Here is a 25759-nt window from a genome sequence, read left to right on the forward strand (position 1 = left end):
TAAAGTCATTTCTCTACATCAATGACCCACTGTGATGCTGCCAGAAGTCATCTTATGGGAAGGGAGATGGAAAATAAAGAAGCAAGCCTGCAGCCCCAGAATGGTGGTCTTATAGAGTGTCATTGCAGTCCTCTTTTGCATCTTTTTTGATTGTTTGTCGCAAGACATGGGGCTCTCTTCTGTGTTAAAGCAACCATGGCAGCTAAGAAGCAGAAAACATTCTTCTTCGGGGAAGCTACCTGATGGAGATAAAAATAAGTTTATCTTAATCTTGGATGATCTTGTGAGTCTTATGCAATGTGACGAGACTGTGAGTTCTTAGAGGGCAAGACCCATGTTTATCCATCTTTGACTCTCCCATGGGGCCTAATGTGGCATCTTGCTCACAAATATGAGTCGAATGAGTGACACTCAGATGCTTTTCCAAGGTTACATTGGTGAACCCACAACCAAGTATCCGTACATATATAGTTTGATTTAATTCTTCTCAAGTGCTTTCTCTGAATTTGTCATGTTGAACTGCCTCAGTCATCCATTTGCCTGTTATCTAGTACATGCCAAGAGATTCTCCTTTTGTCAGTTTTCACCTTCCAAGGCCAAGTTTAGTCATCAGAGAGATGTCCCTGAGAAATTTAATCAGCTTTGCTATCTTTGTTTGATGCAGAATGTTGGAGAAGATGGCAAAGCAAGATGCCTCCAGTTGCAAACACAACCCAAATAAGTCTCCAAATGGATCACTTTCTTCTTTTTGCATGTTGGTCCTTTCATATGTGGAGCTAACACTTTAGGCCCTTCCTCATTAAGACATATATTTCAGGTGGTTTTTGCACAGTGTGATAGATTAATCTGGCCAGATAGGAAACCTAATGAACAAGTGATGGTCTAGGGCACATAATGAAACATTATGGTCTAGGAAACTAGACCATGGACAGACCATTGCCATTTCCTGTCCCTCTTCCTAGGGGCTGTTGAAACGGCATCCACATTCTAAGTTCCCTTATTTGTTCACTATAAGTATATAGATTAAAACTCACTTATACTCTAAAAAATTACCATTAAAGAGCCTTGAATTTTTAGAACATCTACCATGCACCAGGTATTGTGCAGTGCCCTTTACATGTCATCCCTCACTCTTGTATTGTTCCGTTTTATAGTAGAGGAAAGAGACTTTTGCAGAAATTAAATAGACTAGCTGAGGCCAAACCACTCTTAAGCAGCAGTTATGATTTGAAGACAACTCTGTCGAAGTCCAAAGTTTTGCTCTTTCTACTAAACCACAGTTCCTTGGTCACATTTCTACTGGGATGGAAGGTCTTTGCTATGTGAATTATTTATCCCCAAATTGCCTTTATTATGGATTCCTAGCAAAGGCTTTTACAAAAATCTAAATAAGTCATGAACACTGTATTCTGCTTTTTGGAATCTAAATTTTGTCCCTCAAAGAACCTACGGAGCCAAAGAGATGGTCAACAGAATCCTTTGATCCTCCCAGCTCCGTCTCCATTCCATTTAGGAGCAAAGCCTCCACAAAGAGTTGAACAGATGATTGCTTTTCCACAAGACTCAGATACCACACAACTATTTTCTTGCAGAGATGGGACAGGTTGTTCCAATACCTCTTTGAAATCACTCTTGAAAATATGAAATCTGACAGAATAAACTAGATAAGACTGTCTATTGTGTGAGACATTTATCATCTACTTCAAACTTTTTTCCTTTTTTAGAGTTATTTTTGAATTTGTAAAAATAGTATGTTTATTGTAAAACATTATAACAATACAGAGGTACACAAATATGAAAGTGAACACCCTTATTTATAGCCCCTTTCACTCACTCCCACCTTGGGAAGTAACCACTGATTTTATTGGAGTGTACACTGCAAGATTTTTTGCCACAACTTCACAGCTCAACCCTCAAACTCACACACACACACACACACACACATATGTATGTATACATATAGTTATTATGTGCCCTTTCTTTTTTATAGAGAGTTTATCCTTTATTTCATCTGCAATTTGCAACTGAATACATCACACAGGATTTTTAAGTCCACCAGTCATAATTGTTAGGTTATTACTCAGAAACAAGAATAACACTGTTTTCCCCTCTCTTACAAATTTGCCATGAGGATTAATCACATGTTAAAAGGTACTCAATTTTTTTTTTTTTAAGAAAATGGTACTCACGGTTTTGAGATAACCACTGGTGTATTATTTCACAGGGAGGCATTGTACAGGTTAGGTGGTGAGCTCCAAAGAGAGGAAGGACAAGGAAGTAAATTCTCATTTTACCACTCTGAATGGGACACTTCGTGATCTGCATACTATAGAAACATGAAAGTGAGGTAAGGCTTGGCAGGGAAATTGCTGGCTACAAGCTTTTAGGACAATTAAGAAACAGCAGGATCACTCTGGCACGAGCTTCAACCAGTTGGCAGAAAAATGCCTCTTCTGCTCCTATGGTGACTGGCAATTCTAAGTAAATGGCTAAAATTGCTTTTCATGTCTGTCAGCAACTTCTTTCTTGAAGTTTTTAAGTCTTGTTGAATTCTTTTTGATAATGGGGTATCTTCTCTGTTAGGGCAAATCTGACATCTATAAGGTTTATTTCAACTCTAACAGACAAAAATTCATTCATTTCTAGAGTTAGGAATCTTTGAAACCTTGCTCAAGTCTAGAAATGAAATTTGTCTCTAAAAGTCTTTTTCTTTAAGGCTTTGTTACCATATACTGACTATGTTTTATATGATTGTGACATATTAATAAGCATTTTGAAATATTAAAAATAGCTCACAGACCCCTGTTATTATCTTTGGTGAAGTCCAAGGACTTGGAACCCTAGGTAGGACACATTAACTTAAAATGTCCCTACACACTTAAATTATAAGCTGTCAATAAATATTATATTTCTTCCAACTTCAGTTTACAGTTTTCTCGGAAACTACATAGCTCCTCCAACCCTCGACACATAGCCAGGGCAGCTCCAATAATTGCTTGTTGACTCACCACAGAAAGCCCAAGATTGAGAGACTTTGTGGTATAATGCTGAGTGTGGCCTTGGAGCTCCAACAGCTGGTCCAAAACCAAGTTCTACCACATGTTTGCTTAGTCTCCACAAAGTGGAGAAGATAGTGGCAACTACCTCATAAGGTTGTTGAGGAAATTAATGAATCCATATAACAAGACATCTAGAACACTGCCTGGACAATAAAATGTTAGTTATGACTATACTTTTTATATTTAAGGCCACTCTTTTTAACTATTCTTATTGGAATGAGGTCAGTAGCTATTTATGCTACTGAGTGAAGAAAACCTCCTCGTCTCATTCTCTGTGTCATAAAAACAATGAGGAAGAAAATGATATAAGTCCAAGTCATACTTTCTCTCCCTGATATCAGGTCAGGTAAGAGCAAAAGCTTGGAGCCAGGCTGCCTGGCTAGACTACCCACTAGCTTGTCCCAGGAGCAATAACAATTCCCATCCTGGTCATATGGCTGTTGGGAATACTCAGACAGCGTGAACAAAGCACTCACACATAGTAAGTGCCCTATGAAGTTAGCTACTAAGTTGATTTAAGTGCAATAGTTTCAAGGCCATCTTCTGAGCACCTACTATGTGTCCACTCCAGGGACTTCATTTAACAATAACCCTACAAGGAGCACTCATTATCTTCACTTAACTGATAAGGATGCTAAGGCTATGAAAGGATAAATTATGTGTAGCAGCTCTGTTTTTTAGAAGGTGATGGAGTTGATTGCATCAAAAGAATAAATGGCCTAGGAATAAACCTATATAAGGAGATAAAAGACCTGTATGTAGAAAATTGACACTGATGAAAGAAACTGAAGATGACATAAACAGATGGAAAGATATACCACATTGTTAGATTGGAAGAATTAATATTGTTAAAGTGACCATACTACCTAAGGCAATCTACAGATTCAGTACAATCCCTATCAAAATACCAATGACATTTTTCACAGAACTAAAACAAATATCTTTAAAACTTTCATGGAAACAAAAACGACTCCAAATATCCAAATCCTGAGAAATAAGAATAGAGCTGGAGGAATTATGCTCCCCGACTTAGGATTATACTACAAATCTACAGTCAGCAAAACAGTATGGTACTGGCACAAAAACAGACACATAAATCAATGGAACAGAATAGAGAGCCCAGAAATAAACCCACATACTTATGGTCAGTTAATCCATGACAAAGGAGGCAAGAATATACAATTGAGAAAAGACAGTCTCTTCAATAAGTGGTGCTGGAAAAACCAGACAACCACGTGTAAAAGAATGGGATTAGATCATTCTCTGACACCATATACAAAAATAAACTCAAAGTGATTTAAAGACCTAACTGCAAGACTGGATACTACAAAGCTCTTAGAGGAAAACATAGGCATAATACTCTTTGACATAAATTGCAGCAATATTTTTGGATCCATTTCCTAAAGCAAAGGAAACAAGAGCAAAAGTAAATAAATAGGACCTAATTAAACTTAAAAGCTTTTGCACGGCAAAAGTAACAATTGATAAAATTAAAAAACAGCCTACTGAATGGGTCAAGATATTTGCAAATGATATGACCAGTGCAAATCACAACCATGATGAAATATCACCTCACACTCATTAGAATGTCAATCATCAAAAAGAACGCAAATAACAAATACTGGCGAGGATGTAGAGAAGAGGGAACCCTGGTACACTGTTGATGGGAATGTAAATTGGTATGTGGTAAATTGGTAAATGTAGAATGTAAATTGGTATGTAAACAGTATGGAGATTTTTCAAAAAATTAAAAATAGAACTACCATATGACCCAGAAATTCCACTCTTGGGTATATATCAAAAACAAACAAAACACCCAACCAAAAACATTAATTTGAAAATATACATGCACCCCAATGTTCATAGCAACATTATTTACAGTTGCTAAGATATGGAAGCAATCTGAGTGTCCAAAAACAGATGAATGGATAAAGAAGATGTAGTACATATATACAATGGAATATTGCTCAGCCATTAACAAGAATGAAATAATGCCATTTCAGCAACATGGATGGACCTAGACAGTGTCACACTAAGTGAAGTAAGTCTGACAGAGAAGGAGAAATATCATGCAACATCCCTTATTTGTGGAATCTAAAAAGAAATTATACAAATGAAACTTCTTATGAAGCAGAGACTTAGAAAATGAACTCATGGTTGTCAGGGGGAGGGAAAGTTAGAGACTTTGGGAAGGTCATGTATACCCTGTTATATTTAAAATGGATAAACAACAAGGACTTATTATATAGCACATAGAATTCTGCTCAATGTTATGTGCCATCCTGGATGGGAGGGGGTTTGGGGGAGATCAATGTTGTTAATCGGATATACCCCAATACCAAATAAAAAGTTTACAGTTTGTAAAACAAAACAAAAAAACACAGATAATAAATACTGTCAAGGATGTGGAGAAGAGGGAATCCTGGTACAGTGTTGATGGGAATGTAAATTGGTGCAGCCACCATAGAAAACAGTATGGAGATTTCTTAAAAAATTAAAAGTAGAACTACCATATGACCCAGCAATTCCACTCCTGGGTATATATCCAAAAGCAAAAACATTAATTCAAAAATATATATGTACTCCAATGTTCATAGCAGCATTAATTACAATTGCCAAGGTATGGGAGCAATCCAAGTATCCAACAACAGATGAATGGATAAATAAGACATGGTATATACACACAAAGGAGTACTACTCAGCCATAAAAAAGAATGAAATTTTGCCATTTGCAGCAACATGGATGGATTTGGCGGGCATTATGCTGAGTGAAATAAGTCAGACAGAGAATGAAAAATACAATGTAATATCATTTATATGTGGAATCTCAAAAATACGACAAATTAGTGAATAAAACAACAAAAAAAAGGAGATTTGGAGATACAGAGAACAAACTAGTGAGGAAGAGGGAAGAGGAGAGGGACAAAGCAGGAGTAAAGGGAAAAATGTTTATTATGGGATTATATGAAATCATGTGTGTGAAATTTTTGAAAATCATAAAGCACTATAGAATTTAAAGACTCTTTCATTCAATTAAAAAAAAAAAAGGGACTTCCAGTGGTTAAGATTCCATTCTCCCACTGTAGGGGGTTGGGTTCATTCCCTATCCCTGATCTGGTAGGGAACTAAGCACCTGCATGCTATGTGGCATGGCCAAAAAAGAAAGGAAAAAAAGAAGGTAATGGAGCTGAAATGTGAACCCGGGTCTCCTGAATCACAGGCTAATGTTTTAACTCTAGATACCTGGATATCTCCCTGAGCTATGAATATCTGGTTGACCCAAGGACTTTCAGGATCACTTAATAACCAGGGTGGAGGGATTGTTAGTCCCTGACTTCTTACTGCCAGAAACCTTTTCAATTATTTTTTAATGACCAACACATGTGTAAATACACAACCTACATTTAACAGTTAAAGGATATAACATAGTTTTTCCATCATCATACTCTTGGGTTCTTTCCCCTCAAAGTTTCACAGACTTTCAAGAATGTCTAAACAACCCTCTGAAAGTTTTCAACCAGGAAAGTTTTTACTTTTCCATTGATTCTAAAACAGTTAGTTGACTCCTCTCCCTCTTGGAATCCTTTTTAAGTCATTACAAATAGCATTTATCTTTATAGTTCTCAAGTGACCTTTAGTGCAAACATCTCTTTCTTCTCCCTGGGATGGGTTCTGACATCATTCTTTGGGAACACAAAGGCCGCCACTAGATTGATTTATCCTGCTGAGGCTTTGGAAAGGGTCTCTTCTTTGCTGACCATGTCTTAATTCAAACTGCAGGGGAAAAAATATTCTCTTCTCCTAGTTTTCCTTGAGGTTATTATTTTTCAAAAGTCAGTTATTCTAACCTCTGCTTGGAAAACTTTATTGTCCCCAGTCAAAAGTATGGCTTTGTATCTTTTAGCCAATTATTTCTAATCTTTGGCTTCTTCTGCTCTTTTTTAATTCAAATCAGCCAGCATCTGTTCCCAGGATTCAGTGCCAAGGTGCCACCCAGCTCAGAGAAACAAATCTTTGATCTTTTTCTTTTGCCTCTTCTTGGTACCACACATTAGTTATCATCCCAAAGTCTCCCACATTCTCACGATTCCCTTCCCAAAGTTACTTGGGATTTAGTAAAGAAAACTTTAAAAGGAGAGCTGAGAAGCTCATTCATATTAAGTGCTGAGTTAAGGTAGCCAAAAGTTGTGTGATTATCTTTGAGTTTGCTCTGTTTGCCTAGACGTCATGTGGCTTAATGGGGAGAGATGCACCAATTTAGAGGGGTTTTCACTACCAGCTCCTCCCATGTTGTGGGTCCTGCTAAGTTTCCCAGGTAGTTCTTTCATGTACTGGACATAATGATGGAGGCCACTCCTAGTCAAAATTAATGTCAGGAGAGCGACACAAGTGACACTTTTCTTACCAAGAGCAGCCTCATACTTGCAGTTACTTTTCTTTAGCTTGTTGGGGCAAACATGCCCCCGTCCCCCTAAACAGAGCCAGCAATGGCTTTGTAGTTTTACAGTGACATGAAATTTTGGCCAAATGTTTGAAGAAAATCTTCTATTTATGCATGATGATTCTTCTGAATTCTAAATCACACTTATAGGCATTTTTAAAGTGGGAGTTATATAACACACATGTGATGGAATAACATAAGTTTTGAAAAGGGCTAAAAAGGAGTCTTCAGTCACTCACTCGATAATTCAATCAACAAACATTCATTTAATGCCTACTCTGTGTCAGATACTGCATTAGACCCCAGAAATACAACAGCAGAGGAAAACAGACACAGGTCCTGTCTACTTGAGGCTTAGAGCCCAGCTGATACCTTGTGCTAACACAAAAGTAGCTTGTATGAGAGTCGTGGCTTTTCTTAGCTTGTCACTTGCCTTAAACCACATAAAAAGGGTAATTCCTGGGGAAATACTGTGTGTAAATATTCTGTGATTCCCAGGAGACTTTATCTCCCAGGCATTTTTAAAGAAGTTGAACTTTTTAACCCAGAGCCATGCATGTGAACAAATTAATCCCTCTACAGTGCAGAGAGCAGTGGTCAGTATAAAATCAGGGTTAGCAGACTACTGCCTATGGGCCAAATCCAGTCCACTGCCTGTGTCTGTATGGTCTTAAAGCTAAGAGTAGGTTTGACATTTTTGATGCTTTGAAAACAAAATCAAGGGAAGAATAATACTTTGTGACATCTGAAAACTATGAAATTCAAATTTCAGCGTCTCATAGTTTCATTGTTCCCCATTCGTTTATGTATTGTCTCTGGCTGCTTCTGTGCTGCAAAGGAAGAGTTAGAGAGTTGCAACAGAGAACGTATAGTGTGCAAAACCTCAAGTACTTCTTATCTGACCCTTTAAAGAGAGTATTTTCTGACCTCTGGTCTAGAAGACTTACTGGTCGTGACCTCACACTGCATGGTTGTAGTCATCTGTTGAGATGCTAAGAGACCCACTAACCCCAAACAGCCTTTCTCTCTATATGACGTGAAAAACAGGGCAAGGTATAAGAAGAAACAGAATGACAGTTTGAATTTTCTTAAGCCACAAACTTGGGTAGGCCAGAAATATAACGTTATTTTCTGTAATGAAGCTTAATGCGCTAAATGTCAGAACATGCAACTGTAATCATTTCTACAAAACCTCTGCACTTTCTCATCTCTCAGTCTTTTCATCTCAAAGTTCAGTTAATCCTGGATTTTCTCTACTGTCCTCCTTTTCCCCTAGCGTGGGGAGGCTACATGGCCTCCTGCAAAGGCTGTCTCTTTTGAGATGTATCCTGATCTGGTTACTGGCAACCCAGGGGTGTCCATGACCCCATCTGGTCTGGCTGCTTTCAGCTTCAACTGTCCTGTTGTTACTTCTGCCAGATACTGGCAGGGTCCATCAGCACTCTGATGCCCTTGAACCCTTCTGGAAATGTACACAGTGCCTCCAAGTTTTCTCTGCTGGAGATTAGTAGACCACCCCAGGCCTGTGAGCTAGTGTCTTTGCACTTGATAACACCCTTCCTTCCTTTTCACACAGCCCACTTCTCAGATGGAAACACCCTCAGGTTAGCTAATGCCCCATCTGCTGGGGTGATGAAGAGCGGGATGGGTTCCCTCTCAGGGCAGTGCTCTGAGGCAGGTGGGGAGGAATAGGCTTCTGCTAGATAGGCCATTCAGAAAGGAGCCTATTTGTCTTTCCCAGCTCTGTGCATGTTCCAGCCAGCTCCAGTCAGGCCTACTGGCTCTGTTTGATTCAGTAACTTCGAACTCTGGTTAGGCCAGATGGAAAATCAGTCCTGGAAAAACGAAAATGTGAAACACCAAGTCAGAGAAGGTCATTCACCCCCTCATAAATCTAAACACACTAAGTCCATTGAAGGACTTGCCAGGAAAATGTTATTTTCAGTTTTCTCTGTGGGTTCAATTTATCTTTACTGTTAAGTAGTCAGGTTGAATTAGTTCCAGAACCAGATTACAATTCGACCCTTTTTCCTTGAAGGAAGTTACCCCCATCTCTCTGTCAGGGACCTGGCTACCTTGTCCTAAGGGCTGGCTTTTCCCAAGTTAGGACTTGTAGCAGATCTTCCTTTTAGATACCTGAACTGGGGGCCACTTAAGTTTCCTTTTCTCAGATAAATGAGTCATTGACTCCTTTCTGTTACCTCTCACAAAGGATGAGAAACAGTTACTCACGATTACACTTTACTTTTCCTTCAAAAAAGCTTTTGCTTTTTGAAGATAGTAATTTTTCTGCATCTTATGAGCCACCCTGGCCTGAAGCACAGCCACATCTATCATCCTGACCATTCAAGTTTGGAGTTTTGAAAGATACGTCATAAAGTGGATTACAAGGGAGGACATGCCTGTCCATGCAACTTGGATGATCAGGTAGATCCTAGTGTCGATGGAGTGGTTGAAACAGGCATGAGAATGCCCACACCTCTATACCATCACCAAAGCTATGAGTAAGAATAAAATACACAGTGTTTTAGAGCATTCTCCAAGCTTTTATCGACAAGAATCAATTCCCATCATACAAAGATAGGAGCCCAGTAGAAGACAGCAGTCCAGAAGTACCTCCCATCTGAATGGCATAGTGGAAACTGATTGCTAATTTTCCACGTGGAAAGTACTTATTTCCCCACACTGGTTGCATAAATAAGGGCATGTGCCCTGAGGCAGATGTCTACAGGACAGAGTGAGAGAAACCTCGTTCTCAAACTCCCTGTGCTGGCCTTGGTATATAATCACACATTCTTTGATGTGATTCCTTTCAAGACGTAGGGCTTAGCTCTCCTCCCCTGAGTGTGACTTAGTAACTCACTTCTCATGAATAGAATATGGCAGGTGCGACCTTGTGTCACTTACAGAGATTTGAACATAAAAGGTACTAGGGATTCCTCTGCACTCTCACTCTCGCGTCACTCACTCTGGAAGACGCCAGCTGTCATATCATGAGAACACTTCAGCCATCCTATAGAGGGGTCCACGTGGTGAGGAGCTGAGGTCACCTGCCAACCACTGATGAGGAACTGTGGCCTCCTGCCAACAGCCACATCAGTGAGCCACACTGGAAGCAGATTCTTTGGCCCCAGTTAAGTCTTCAGATGACACAGCCCTGGGCAACATCTTGATGGCAACCTCATGAGAGGCTCTGAGTCAGAGCTACTCAGCTAAGCTGTTCACAAGTTCTTGACCCACAAAAGTTGTGAGATAATACAAGTTTGTTGTTTTAAACTATTGAATTTCAGAGTAATTTGTTATGCAGCAATAGATAGTAAAGTTGCCTTTTGAGAATATTTCATTGTGGTGAAAATTTTAGTATATATGTTATTTATGACCTTTATGTTTACTGGTCATAAGAAACAACCAGTCAGCTTTCCAAAGGAATAGAGCTGGTAAAATAAACTATTACCAAATCAGCTTATATCTGAGCCCCTTGAACTTGATCCAACATACATGTTTGTAGATGATGGAGTGAATACATTCAGCTATTCCTCCATGTGGATCATTTGATTGGGCAAAGAGGAAGGAGGTTCCAGTTTTATCCATTCTACTTCACTGTGAGAGCAGAGTGAGGACAATATTGGGATGGTTTTACAATATGCCTGCAAATTCTTTGACACCTCTCCTACAGAGAGCAGTGTGTCTCTGTCCCCCACCCCTACTCCCCACCCCATGGAATCTGGGCCAAGCATAGCGACTTGTTTATCACCAGCAGATGGCTTAGTTGACAGCCCCTGCTAAAGCCTCAGCTGACAGCCAGTATCAACTACCAGACACAAGAGTAAAGACATTTCCCAGTGATTTCTGTCCCCAAACCAGCCAGGCACTCCCAACTGTCAAGTCACCCCCAGCTTGAGTCTCCCAACCTGAGGCCCCAGATATCAAGGAGCAAAGTTCCATGAGCATCACAGAACAGTTGTTTTATGCCACTAAGGTTTGGGGTGGCTTGTTACGTAGCCATAGTAACTAGAATAGACATACAGAGACCAGTTTTCTTCATCTTTCAACTTAGTTGAAAACAATCCAATTTGGAGATAAGAACTAATTAGTCAACTGAGTTTAAGTGATGGCCTTTAGTAGATTCAACTTCAGGGCAAAATATCAGGTTTGGTAGGAGGGGGACAACAGGAGAGACCAAGTGGAGCGACACTGTCGGGTTTTTATTCTGTTGTAGTTTTCGCCGCACATTGCAGTTATCTGAGGAGAATCTTAAAAAGCTTGTTAGGCAGATGTATTGAGACGGAAACAGTGAGCATAAATTTCACCCTAGAGGCTTCCCTCCCCCTGTTTTAAAAAAATTTGCAATTGTGAAAAATTTCAAACACAGAGAAATACATCTAAGTATTCAACCACCCAGAACTCATCCAAGGTTAACATATTTGGATGTATTTTCTTCAAATCTATTTTGGAACAAGAAATCAGCAGTTAGATACATTCGGAGCTCCCCACAGGGCTCCTCACTCCTACCCAATCCCAATGTATTCTATCCAAGGGGTAACCGTTATCCTGATGTTAGTGTTTCTCCCTTGCTCTGCCTCTTAAGTATTTTAAGAACAAATAGTTCTGAGAATTATCTTATAGTTGCATTTTTTGGAAAGACATTTTTAATGATATTGTCATCAATATAGAAGTTGATTTGGTTAAGACACAAAAGACAAACGTTTGCTTTCTCACTAATGGATTGAAAATCCCAGGATACATGCTCTCCATCTAGTGGTAAAAATGGGGTAACCGTATGTGCACATATGACTACTGATATAGAGGAATGAACACATAGGAAATGACTTCTCTGGACAGGACACTCTTTCAGACTCAGTTAAGAATCTGAAGATGAACAAAACACAGACTCTGGCCCTCTGGAGTCATAATCCATAGAATATTTACCATAGAATAATATGCTCAACCACCATATGAAGAATATGGAGGCTCAGAGAGGCTGAGGAACTTTTTCAAGGTCAGACAAGAAGCAAGAGGCAGAATGGCAATCCAGACTCTTACTGTTCAGACTGCCATTCTCTAAACTGCAAAGCTTGATAGTATTTTAACATGTTATTTTTATATTAAACAAATACAGATTTCTTATGAAGCAGAATACAAATTTTGATGAATTGTAAGGTTTCAAATAATCCTGGCTTGTTTCTTGGGTGACCCCATAACTTCACATTTAGGAATTTCCGCCTTTAGCAGGCCCTCAGAGAAAATTTTGAAAAGTCCTGCCTGAGGACGGACTTCTAGTATAGAGCAGGAAATGGTTCAAAGAGGGGGACAGGGCACTTGAAAGACCACTAGCAGCCACGATGTTAAAAAACAGGCACTGACCGACCAATCAGACCAGACACTGAACATAGCAACCAGCTTAGCTATGACTATGCTTGTGCATCCTAGACAAGGGAAAGGGATCAAAAGAAGGGGGGGGGGGATTTCATAAACGATGCCCTGGAAGTTCCTTTAACACGTCCCATATTCGTTCTTCCTCTTCTCTTTTCCTGCCCCCATCAGAGTACCAAATGAGCAACTTGGATGTTATCCTCCATTTAATACCTCAGTTGAGCTAGAATCTCACCTTGATTTCTGCTATTTATTTCATTGGTCCTCTGGTCCCCACTTTGAGGGGCAGAGAGAGAATCTGATGTGTCTGGGACAAAAAGCCAAGAAGACATGAGCCCGTTGGGCAGGGAATTTTCTGGATGGAAGAACAGGAAAGAATTAGCATGGGTGTGGTTTGGGCAAAGAAAGTGGTCATCCCATAGTGCAGGAGGAGGCAAGCACAAGAAGGTAAAGTCAGAGAGCTAACCGGGGTCAGGCCATGGAGATCATGGAAGGCCTGCCACGTGGCTTATGTTTTAGTGTAAGTGTAGTTGGGAGCCAGTTGGAGAATTTTAGGTAGCGGGGTGGGGGGGGCATGTGATAAGATATGACTTGTGTTTTCAAAAAGATTACTCTGGCTGTGACAATGGATTTCGGGATAGCAAGACAGGCAACAGGGAGAAAAAGAACTTTTTACGATTGTAGAGGAATTGAGACAGCGCCGGTGTGGATGGGAGTCGTCGTGGACACAGAGGCAAGGGTATAGATTTGGGATATGGTCTGTAGGTAGAGCCTATAAGGAATCACCTGCTATTATGATAACCCAAATCCTTCCCATACAGAGGCGTTCAGAGCAGGGTTCAGAGAAGCAATGTTGAGTCACCATCGACAAACAGCAGAACGACCGCCATGATGTGGGCTCTTGATTTCCAGCCTAGAACACTTCCCACTGAAGCACACTACTATATATATCTTTTTTATGTGTATGTGGCTTTATCTCTTACTAGATTATACATTTCCTGAAAGCAGAGAAGTTGCCTTGTATTTGAATGATTGATTCATTCAACGTTTAGTTTGCAAAGGCTCCTGGCAAGCCACATGGTAGATGAAATGTGATAAGAATTAGCCCAACCCTCCCAGGATCACTCAGTCCTAGGCATATAGAAGGAGCTCCTTTGACATGCCTTAAGTTAAAATAAAGTTGAAAAATATTTCAATCTACATAAAGCAATATCTTGCTGAGATTTCGACTCCAGGAGAAGTTTAGAATCTTGGTTAAGAGAAGGGGAAATACTAGAGGAAATCTACATTAACTTTTTACGGAGGATAATAGCTCTTGTATGAATGGTCCCAACTGACCCTAAATTGGAAAATGTTTGCACAATGTTTCCCCAATTCTGAGCCCAAGAAGGAGCTTTACATGGCCTTCGCAGAGGGTTCACACACCCTCCTCCAGACCTGGCAATGGAGATCCTGGTGGAAAAGATGAATGAATGACAGATAACCCTGGGGAAAGTTTCTTTCTCACTCCCGCTTTCAGAATGGTAAGAGAGCATTGGCTGAGCCATCGTCATCTTAGGAGGTGTTTTTATCCAGAAGGATATGCAGGGCCAGGTGGAAGCCCAGGCCAAAGCAAATCAAAGGACTGATTTCTCCTGATTTGTTCTGGCTTAGGCTTCAGACTAAAATAAGGGAAAGGGCAAGAGACTTGGAGTTTGTATGTTGTTTGATCTGATTCATTAAGATAAAGGAGCAAAGGGGATTAAGCTATAACCAGGAATAAGGAATGTTCATTTAACCCAACCATATTCCATGTTATCTCATTTAGAAGTCCAAGTCTGACGGGTAACAACTGCAGGGATGTATAGATTCAGTCCAGCTAAGGGTACCCTTCCCATCTGGTGTTGCTGGCAGAATCCAAGGCAGCCATCTGGAAAACCTCTAATAAAAGGATGCTACTTGGCTCCAGAGAGCATGCCAACTATCCGTGTCTCTTATTAATCACCAAGTCATTGAAAATTAGCTTTGACTAGCTCAGGTACTAATGACGAGTGAATTTAAGATCACTCCTTATACTTCAGAACACTGATACTTTCTCTCTGTCTGTGCTGTGTTGGGGAAGGCCCTCCTTGGGATAGATCTGTTTTCTGTGCTCTTAGCTTCTCATTCTGTCTCCTCCCTCCCTCTCTGATCTGGCACCTTCTTGCTGCCAACAGGGGCTTCTGGAGCTTCCTGACTGGATTTGTCCACCAAACAATCTCCAGCATCCTCAAATTACTCCTTTAGTTTCCATTGATTCCATTAATCCTCCCACTTCCTGAGAACACTGATCTCATGCATCTGTTTGATGGAAAACAATGTGATTGAACTTATTCATGCTACAGGGTAGATGACTTCCTGTGTGAACTCATCTGACCTTCACATGGATAGATCTCAATGGTAGAATGTTGGAGAAACGAAGTCCATGCCCTAGCACTTCAACTGAAAAGAAAAAGTTAAAATTTTACATAACCTCCTGCCCCTTCTGCCTCTGTAACTCAGCTTGCTCTTTGAAAAGTTTGGATCACGCAGGTCTCAGAAAGTGGGGACTCACAGTGTTAGGAACTGGAGTTTATCTCACTCACCCTTGTCTGGCCCTTTGCAATCGCCCAGCCCCTGCAAACCCACAGACCCACTTAATCATGCCTGTCCATGTATAGAAACTCTGTAACCCCTTTGTTCAGGGCTCAGAGCTTGGAGTGTTAACTCCTCTGGGTCGGCTGGTGTAATAAACCTGAGTTCTCCAACTCTCCGAGTGTGGTGCTTGGTTTCTCGAGTACTGGTTTCTGCAACACAATGATATCATGTGCTTTTTCTCAACACCCATATCACAATTTGCAGTTATATAAATGATAACTAACCAATTCATTTCTTTCTTTCAATAAGATGACAAGCTTTGAGAGGGCCAGGCCCATGTCTATGTGCATTTCTCAGCCTAAATCCCAGGACCGACTAAAAGAAGACTAATAAACAGTCATTGTGTGAATGAATGAACAAACAAATGAATTAAAATTTCAAATACATGTGAGATAAACCCTTTTTATATCTGCTCCCAAGTGTAAAAATTTGTTTTAAAATGGTGACACAGGCTCAAGAAAAAGGAAAGATTCTTGCAGGGAGCAGAAAACTTACTACTGTTTTGTTTTAAAATACACCACTGTGTACAAATTTCTTTCTATTAAAAAAAGGAAAAGAATAGAACTCATTGAGGCTGACAGGTTTCAAGGAAGTGAGTCTATGGTTAGTGCCTTTTACTTGCAGGACACCACCCCTCGGATCAGAAAATGAACCAATACCACCCTCTCCTACCTCTGTCCCCTCTGCTCTCATGAGATGAAGGACTCAGAAGCATAACTGCCAGCCCAAGGCCTTTTTTTTTTTTTTATGAAAATGAGATAAAATAAGTAAAAATACTGAGTGCCTTGTAGGTACTCAAAACATACAAGTTTTTTTCTTCCTTCCTTCTTGGTTCATAAAATAATCATGAACTACTGATGTCCAGCCAGGATCTCTCTTTATCTTCTGGCCTAAGAGGGAGGCTAAAATGTTTGTCATTCATCATACTGGAGGACAGTGAACTGGAGTTAGAAATGTGTACACGTGACAGGCCACTAAGAAATTCGAAGTGTCAACAGCCTGTAATTCCTGAAAAGGAGGGCTTCTTCAAGAAGGTGATTTATCTTTAAGGCATCACTCAGGTGCCTTTTTTTATATTCCTATGGTTGCTATGGAAATCACCCCTCTAAGAACACATGCAAATGTAGAATATATTGCCAGATGCATGGATAGAGGGGTGTGTGCAAGCGGTGAGCTTGTTGACACTTGTCAGTCTCCAGCTTTGGATCTGAAGAAAGAGAAGTAGAAGATGGTTGAGGAAGATAGGAAGGGTGCTGTGGAGCAGGGACCATGACTGATATCTCAATGCCTGATAGAACCCAAGATCTAGAATCTCCAAATCCCTACTCTACTACTTAGATGACCATTCTGTCCATTGTTTCAGAATTCCTATTAACTGCATCTCCTTTCACTGTCCATGGGCTTCCTGGGTAGCTCACTTGTAAAGAATCTGCCTGCCAATGCCTGATACACAGGAGATGCAGGTTCGATCCTTGGGTGGGGAAGATGCCCTGGAGAAGATAATGACAACCCACTCCAGTATTCTTGCCTGGAGAATCCCATGGACAGAGGAGTCTGGAGAGCAACAGTCCATAGGGTCTCAAAGAGTCAGACACGACTGAGCATGCAATCCTTCTTTCCTTCACTGTCCATATCATCTGAGTTTAGCTGATAAACCAAATTGTCACACAATCACCACAGAACCTAACTTCTCCCCATAAAATGAGAGAAGCATCACTGAAGTGATCCCATGAGATCTATGATTTTATTTTATGCACAGAACTGAAGTCATTTATAAAGCTATTTTCTGGGTCCAAACCACCTCTTCCTTTCTTTGCAATTCTATCACTTCTATCGCTGCTCCAGTTGAGTAGCTGTGGCTCCTCTCCTGCCCCCACCAAAAAAAAAAAAAGAAACCAGCTGCTAATACCATTTCACAAGGGAAGAATCAAGTTGTGCTGAGTCGCAGATCCTGGGTGTCAGGCTCACTCACCAGCAAAGCAACTAGATCTTACATGTGAACCTTCCAGATTACATATTTCAATTTGTGCCACAAGAAAAAAACAAACTGCTGCATATCATGAATACATTGAGGGTGCATCATTCATGGTTTCTGGCTGTGAGGAATTTAAAGAAAAAAGAACACTGGGAAAATTACACTATCCTTGGGGAGGGCTGTAGAATCCGATTGAGAAAATGAGCAGGCACAAATGGAGCTAGGCAGCCAGTCCTCAGCCAAGATCAATGTCATCAAAGTTGTCCGACACGGACACTGCTGTCGTGCTGCAGGGCAACCTGTGGAGGCACCAAGGCTATGGCTGCCCCTGCATACTGGATGTTGCTGCTGTCTTTGCCGCCACTGCCAGAATGGATAATTTGTGAACCTTTCTTTATTTGCCTAAATACCTTCTAGGTCTCAGTTGTGTGCATTTGACAGGCCACTCTTAATTTAGGTGCTTACGTGCTAGCTGCAAGAGAGGCTGGAAGAGTGACTATCAACTCTTTTCAGCTTCTACAGGAGGTGAGTTCTGTCTCCTACCAATTTCAGAAACATAGGAGGGAAATTCAAATGTTCTGCAGGCAAAAAATGCCTGCCACATGGGGAGATGGTTAGTATTCAATCTGAGACTGTCAAAGGCCTCTGCATCTAATCTTTAGAAATAAGATCCCTAAAAGTCTATCGGAATTGAGGTCAAATGTTTCAAATGAAGCCTCAAAGCAGGCTTAAAAAGGGGATAATTTTCAATTGTCCAAGGGTTTGCATCTAATGCTAATGGAGGAGAGGGGAAGGAGAAAAAAGGAAGCTCATTAAAATTCTTAGGGGCAGGGGGAGTTCACAGTTTTGGGTGGAGGAGGGGGTATCATTGTTCAGTTTTGTGCCATCACCTGCTAGAAATCCCAAGCAAGCAGAGAGAAGGGGTGGGGTGTTGAGGTAGTGAATGGGAGGGCACTGGGCCAGGAGACATGGAATTTCTCCCCCAAGGAAAAGGTAAGGACGTGACCTACAGCAGGGAAGAGCCATGTCATGGTGAGCTTTGGGCCGCCAAAAGTGGCGTTCTCAAAAAATCTTGAACACCTGGGTGCTGCAAATAGTAGGCTGTGACTCAGAGGCATCCTTGAGGAAAGAGAGGACAAATGGATGATATGAAGCAAAACAAAACCAACCAACCAACCAAACAGGAAAGCTCATCTAACTCTGGGCCAGGCCAGCTGTCAGGATGAGAAAATTTGCCAATGTGTCATTTTGGCTGCAAGTGATAAAAACCCATTGCGAATTAACTCGGGCCAAAGAGAATTTATTGAAAGGATAAGGAGCTGCCTCACATAACTGGCAACACAAGGAGAAAGGGGCAGTTGGACCCCAAGGAATAGTGTCCCCAGGACTCCCTGTCTCTATATCTCTCTCATCTCTGGCTCCCTCTGAAGAGAGCCGGCATCATTGCCTTGAACGCAGATCATTGCTCAAAGAGTTATGGTCCTGCCCTGTGGTTTCTGCCTCCAAAGGGGAGATGACCCTTTTCCTTTGGTTCTGCAGACAAACTCTATTGAGCTTGCCCACCCAGGTTAGGTATCCCAGTTCAAATTTACGCCAGTTTTCAAGGACAATTGCTGGTTGTAAGCAAACTGCTCACATTTTAATTTACCCCTGGGGTGATTGATTATGTATAGGAAGGTGGGGTCCTGATGTATCCATATTGGGCTCATTTTCCCCTTGGATCTGTCAGCAGTGCAAGGAACAGGGCCATGTAACACAGACATGACTGCTTGGGTCCCGTTCCCAGGAGTCAGAGCAGTTCTTAGAGAAAGAAGAAGCACTGTAAGCTCCAGTTGGTATCTGTTACATCCAGGAATCTGACTGGGAATTTGAGCTCAAAGCCTTTTCCTGGGAGGAAACTGGTAATACTTTGCCATGCTGTTCCCAGTAAAAAGGGAGCTAACTTGAGAGACAAGGCTGTCTCAAGGGCCAGGAGAATGCCTACATTACCTCTGGGTATATCACAGTGTCCCTGTGGGTGCTCCATGATGGTAGAGTTGAAGAGAGCTTGTCCCCCCCAAATCCAGTGAAGTATAGTCAGCTGCACATTGGGTGTACCTTACAATGGAAGAGGGGATCTCAGGCTTAAGGGGTGTTTGGGGCAGGGCTGACACACACCACATACCTTAAAACATGAGGATCATGATTCTGGTGGTGCTAAGAGTGTTCAGGTTCTCATTCCACACTCAACTTATTATCCCAAGTTTACACACTTCCCCCCATGACAGGGCAGCTGTCTGACTGGTTTCACAAGTGGCTGGCTGGGAACTGGCCAAATATAAAGTGAGTCTATCTTTCCTGCCTACTGCTCACTCTTAATGTACCTAAGAACACACAGTTCACATTGGAAAAGCAAAAGACAGAGAACAGACTGCTGGGCAGGGTGGGGGAGGATGGATTGGGAGTTTGGGATTAGCAGATGCAAACTATTATAGATAGGAGGGATAAACAACAAGGTCCTACTGTATAGCACAGGGAAATATATTCAATATCCTGTGATAAACCATAATGGAAAAGAATATGAAAAAAACATATCTATAATATATACACAGACATGTATACATATGAATATGTATATGAATCATTTTGTCATATAGTGAAATTAATACAATGCCATAAATCAACTATACTTCCATAAAAGTAAGAATTAATTAATTAATTAAAAAAAAGAAAAACAAAAGAGTAGGGAAAAACCAATCTATATTTATGTTCCAAGCAGCCACCCTGAGAGATTCTTGATGGAGCTGACTTCATCATACTGTTGTTTTGATATCTGACAAATGGAGCCACGATTTGTAGTTTGGAAAAAAGTCAGTGTGTATTTCCCTGCTCTGAGGCTCTCTGATGTCAGCTCTGTCTCCCAACCTGGCCTGGCTTTGTGGGAATCAAACCCTGAAGAGAGGACTTTTGCTACTACATTTGTAGCTCACGGGGCTGGTAGACTTTTCACAGAGGCTTTCTAAACAGAACTGGATAATTAGAGAAGGACAGGGAGAAGCTCCTGGCAAACTCTAGTCCAGTTTTCCCCTCACTGCTCATGGGAGTTGAGATTGGCATCTTCCTCTTGAGTTCCATGTGCTCCCAAACACTTCACACGAAGTGATGTTTTAGGGAACCAATTACATGTTCCATCGAACTCTGTCTCATGAGTCATGGTCTGACAGCCTCCTTCTAAGGAAAAATAAAGTTACATGTGCCGTGCTTAGTCGCTCAGTCATGTCTGACTCTTTGCGACCCCATGAACTGTAGCCGGCCAGGCTCCTCTGTCCGTGGGGATTCTCCAGGAAAGAATACTGGAGTGGGTTGCCATGCCTCCTCCAGGGGATCTTCTCAACCCAGGGATCAAACCCAGGTCTCCTGCATTGCAAGTGGATTCCTTACCATCTGAGCCACAAGGGAAGCCTCACAAGTGGATTCAATTATCATTTGTTGCTTGGAAATTCCTCAGGTTTATCCTTTGCTATTTCTACTTTTACTCATTCTTGTTTTAAGAAATTAAAGTTTCTGACTTTCGGACACTTCTTGCTTTAAGAAATTAAAGCAAATTAAAGCAAACTTCTTGCTTTTAGGGATCACGTCAATGGCCTTGTCACATTCATTGCTAATGTCGATGTCATCAGGATTCAAAAAGCTGAAGCAAGGAGTTGCATTTTGAGATGAATGCCATGTGACCAGGGAGGCAGAGAGCCAGGACATTCTGCTGAAGAGAATGAAAGCAGAACGCTGGTGAAGAATGTTTAAATCCCCTTTATAGTCCTGGTCTTCTTCCCCACTTTCCCAGCCTCCGAGCACTGGAACAAAGGTGGTGTCACATTCCCCGGGCACACTGCCTGCCACCACACTTCTAAGGGTAAGCACCAAGCTTTCACTCTTCCTGTCCCCATCTGACAAAGCATGCATCTTAGAGTTATTTTCTCACCACCAACTTTCCTGTCCGGGTGAGAGAAAACCAGATTACACACGAAAGTCCAAACATCATGCTTCCCCATTGGTTTCCTGGAACCCAGTGACCTGTTCAGGCTTAGGGATTTCCTGTTTGGAAATCAAGTGCCTTGGCCACCTCATTGGCTGTATTTTTAATTTCATTTTTAACCAGATATAATCAATATATTCAGTGTGCCAGTCCATGCATCTGAGCACCTTCTGTGTATTTATCTTTATTTGAGATTTCTCTATCATGTGAATGATAATGGTTAAAGTTAGGAAGCTTTTTGTATTGGACTTTTTTTTTTTTTTTTACATCAGGAGAGGCACAGAAATATCTCTGGGAGCCCAGCATTTCAGAACAGTTAGTGGCATATAGAAAAGTGTCCAAGAAGCTATTTCATTTCCATGGCAGCCAGGACCCAGACGCCAAAGCTTTATAGATTAAAATCAATGCCTGAATTGCATTCAGAAAGCCTGAATTGCCTGTCAGACTTCAGGACCACAGCGCAATGTGATAAATGAGGTGGAGAGCCTCATCCAGGCGAGGGAGTGCGAGCCGCATTAGTGAGCACTTCTGTGCCTTTCTCAGAGCAAATACCAAGCAGAATGAATTACTGGGAAACAGCAAATGAATGTCAAGAATTTGAGATGCGGGGGTTATAATTTACTAATTACTGGGAAAAGATGAACACAAAGTCAATGTGTAAAAGAATGTGGTAGGGGGAAGGGAAGAGGAGGGGAAAAAAGAAAGTGAACAGTACAGAAGGCTCTTAATTTCTTCCCTGGTAAAAAAAAAATATGGATTTGAGAGGTATAGATACCTGGTTCAGGTCCCAGGTGGGTCACTGCCAGTCTGGGTCATAAATTGCAATGAGTGTTAAATGAGACACATATATAAACACCTAGGCCAGTGCCTAACAGATAGTCGACAGTCAGTGTTCTTTCTCCCTCTTCCAGCCCCTGTGCTATGCCTTTCTTATTTAGTACAGGAATCCCGGCACTAAGACATGACTGATGTTGCTCAACGATTCAGCGTTAGAGCGTGAAACTCACTGCCTCACATAGCAGGTCGTCAACATTTAGAGACAGCAAAGCAAGGATGGAAGAATGGAGCATTGAGAAATTCACAGAGAAGCCTTCACAAAGACTGGGTTCACTATAAAAGTGCATGCTAACATGACTTTTGATGCTGTCCTATGTTCATTGGTGCAGATCTGTTCAACAGCAAAATAACAACATTCTCTAGTGTCCCTGCCTTTCCTGCGTGATGCTAATCATTCTCTGAGCCCAGGGGGAGCTGGCCAGGGCAGCCCATCACACCGGGGCTCCTAACAGGGCTGCAGCTTTCAGTAGCCAAGATAGGAACTCCCTGGGGTCCCTTGGCCATGAGGGATAGAAAGGATGATCTCTAGAGAGGAACCACAGAGTGAATGAGCACGACCTGGAGAGGAAGCCAAGAGATGCTTCTCCTGGCTCATCCACCAAGAAGTTGTAGAGAATGATGGGGTTAGACCACAGCAATATTTCCCAAACTCTTTTCTACTATTCTTATGAGACTGTGATGGAAATAGCTTGTTTTTTTTCCTAATATCCACTGCCTTCTTCTGGGTAATAGTACTCTTGATTTTTAGCTGTGAATACGGTTGCTCAGAATAGAGACCACATTTCCGAGCCTTCCTTGCTTCTCTCCCATGTGATGAAGTTCTGGGCAATGAGATGAAAGCACAGGTAGTGTGTGCAACTTGGAAGTGTCATTGGAAAGGAGAGTGTATGTGACCTTCTTGTGTCCTTTTCAATCACATACAAGCTCACACGTGGGCAGCTAGTCTGGCCAATCAAAGTACCAGTAGAATTAGGTTATACTATTTGTGAAACAATAACCAGTTGAATCAATCCCACTTACTTTCTGCTTTATGGTTCATCTGGTGGTGGTAGGTTAGGGGCTGTACAAGGCAGTGGGAAACACCTTGTTCTCTGGAGCCAAGCCTCTTAATCTACCATGTGCTGGTTGCACAATATAGCTCAAGCTACTTAATTAACCTCTCCAAGGCTCAATTTCCTCATCTATCAAATGGGAGTAAAAATGGCATTTACCTTCTAGATTTGTTGTGAGGATTATATAAGGAATGAATATGAAGCACTTAGACTTGATCCTGGCACATAGAAAGCACTATAAAAATAATAAAAATTCAAATATAAGTACCTTTATGTACATAACTAATAAGTTATTACCATTATATTATAATCTGAGGGATCAAAATCTAAATCATGTGGATACAAATCTAAAAGTCGAGGAAAGAAGTCTAAACATTGTGTGAACTAACACCAAGTTTTTCAGCCCTGTTTCTCCCAAGCGGTATTAGCTAAACAAATGACTGTCAGTTTCACCAAAGTAGAACGGACAATTTGAGCAAGTACATATTTACCAAGTATCTACTGAATGCCAAGGTGGGCACTATGGGGAATGCAGTGATGTAAGAGATGAGGTACCTGCTCTGTCTTTCTCAGTAGAAGAGAAAGACATTTGCACAAGTATCTTCATTCAAAGACGAATGTTGAAAATTCTTTAATATGTTCTATGAAAGCTGAAAACCACATAGTTAATGATAATAATAATAATATATGCCAGGAATTCTACATAAATGTTGCATGCTAAGTCACTTTAGTTGTGACCAACTCTGTGTGACCCTATGGACTGTAGCCCGCCAGGATCCTCTGTCCATGGGATCCTCCAGGCAAGAATACTGGACTGGGTTGCTGTTTCCTTCTCCAGGAGATTTTCCCAAGCCAGGGATCAAACTCACATCTCCTAACATATATTATTATTTTGATATTCAAAATAAGCCTATGATGGCAGTGAAAAGCATACTCCATTTTATAAATCAGTGAGTGGAGCTTCATAGACATTAAGAAAATCGTTAAGTTCTCATACTTGATGAGTGAAAGACTGGGATTCAAACTCCAGTCTGCCTAATGCCAGAGTCCTTTCTTTTTCTATCACACTAGACTGACTGCAAAGATGAGCAAACACTTCACAGAGGAGACATTTCCACTGGGCATGGGAAAAGGAGTCAAGTTTTCAGGCAGAGTTGGGGTTCGGAGAAAAGGGGGCTATGGGGAATTGAGGAGCCTGGCCCAGTGCAGAGCGGGATAGGCTAACAGGAGAGCAGACCAGGGCTGGGAGAGGTAGAAGACTTTGTGAGACATAACGATGGGAAAGTGGACAGCGGTGACATGGCAGAGGATGTTGAGCAAGAGATGGAAGAGCTCAGACTTCACAGACCAATGTTAACCACTCAGGTGTCTTCAGGAGCACCAGAGAAGAGGAAGGAATTATTGTGGGGGATGGGGCTCCAGATTATAGAGCGTGAGGTCAGAGGTGATCCCCCATATATAAGGGAGTAAAGGCATAGTCTTCCCATTTGAAGGCATTAGAAATCTAAAATTCCAAAACCAAACAAAAGCACCCTCCATTCTTGCAAAGCCAGGTCTGCAGTGAGCCTGGGTTCCCAATGACCAGGTTGAAATTTCTCTGAGGCCATGGCATCCTAATGAAAATGGACACAAACCTTGAGGCAAAGAGACCTACTGGTAGGTCTGTGTGTAGACCTACCAGACCACTGGAGGCTGTGTGTAGAGGGTGATAAGAGACAGAGCAAGGACATTGGTAGCGGGGATTGAGTCTGATGTTGAGTTAAGATATTTAAAAATTCTCCTATAGATCCCTAAACAGCTGGATTTAAATCCTGGCCATATGCTTCTCTGGTGCCTCAGACAGTGAAGAATCTGCCTATAATGCAGGTGACCGGGTTCGATCCCTGGGTTGGGAAGAGACCATGGAGAAGGAGATGGCAACCCACTCCAGGATTCTTGCCTGGAAAATCCCATGGACAGAGGAGCCTGGCATGCTGTGGTCCATGGGGTCGCAAAGAGTCGGACATGACTGAGTGACTAAACAACAACAGCATATCCCTTCCTCGGTGATCCCTTGCAGAGGAGAAAGAGACATATTCACGAAGCATTCTCCACAGGTCTGCTTTTGAAACCTCTACAATTCAAATGGATGAAATTACTTTCTGTAATTCTTGTGATGTAACTGCAAGCAGCCTCACAGCCTGCGAGGGTAGGGGGAGGAGAGAGGAGACAGGATGGTTAAATAAAAACAGTTCTATTTTTGGCATGCTTTAATGACAACCTCCTCTTCGAAATATTTTTCATGCAGTGCCTTTTCTGTTCGGTGTCATTGAAAGTGTTTTTAATTTCAAAGAGAGGCTGTGGCACGGGATGTTA

General features: G+C 41.5%; 1 long non-coding RNA gene across 2 annotated transcripts in view; it reads right to left on the reverse strand.

The window, feature by feature from the left end:
* The window catches only part of LOC145531835 (uncharacterized), a 163749-nt gene that overhangs the window by 71939 nt on the left and 66051 nt on the right, over window positions 1–25759 (reverse strand). Inside the window, exon 4 of one of the 2 annotated variants that reach the window (XR_014072796.1) lies at window positions 157–2326. The exons of the other annotated variant lie outside the window; for it this stretch is intronic. This is a non-coding gene — a long non-coding RNA (uncharacterized LOC145531835). Of the gene's footprint in view, window positions 1–156; window positions 2327–25759 lie in introns of those variants that run through there. 2 annotated transcript variants of the gene reach the window in all.

The sequence above is a fragment of the Giraffa tippelskirchi genome, chromosome 2, assembly GCF_054371585.1.
Source record: "Giraffa tippelskirchi isolate mGirTip1 chromosome 2, T2T-mGirTip1v1.2.pri, whole genome shotgun sequence".
Taxonomy (NCBI): Eukaryota; Metazoa; Chordata; class Mammalia; order Artiodactyla; family Giraffidae; genus Giraffa; species Giraffa tippelskirchi.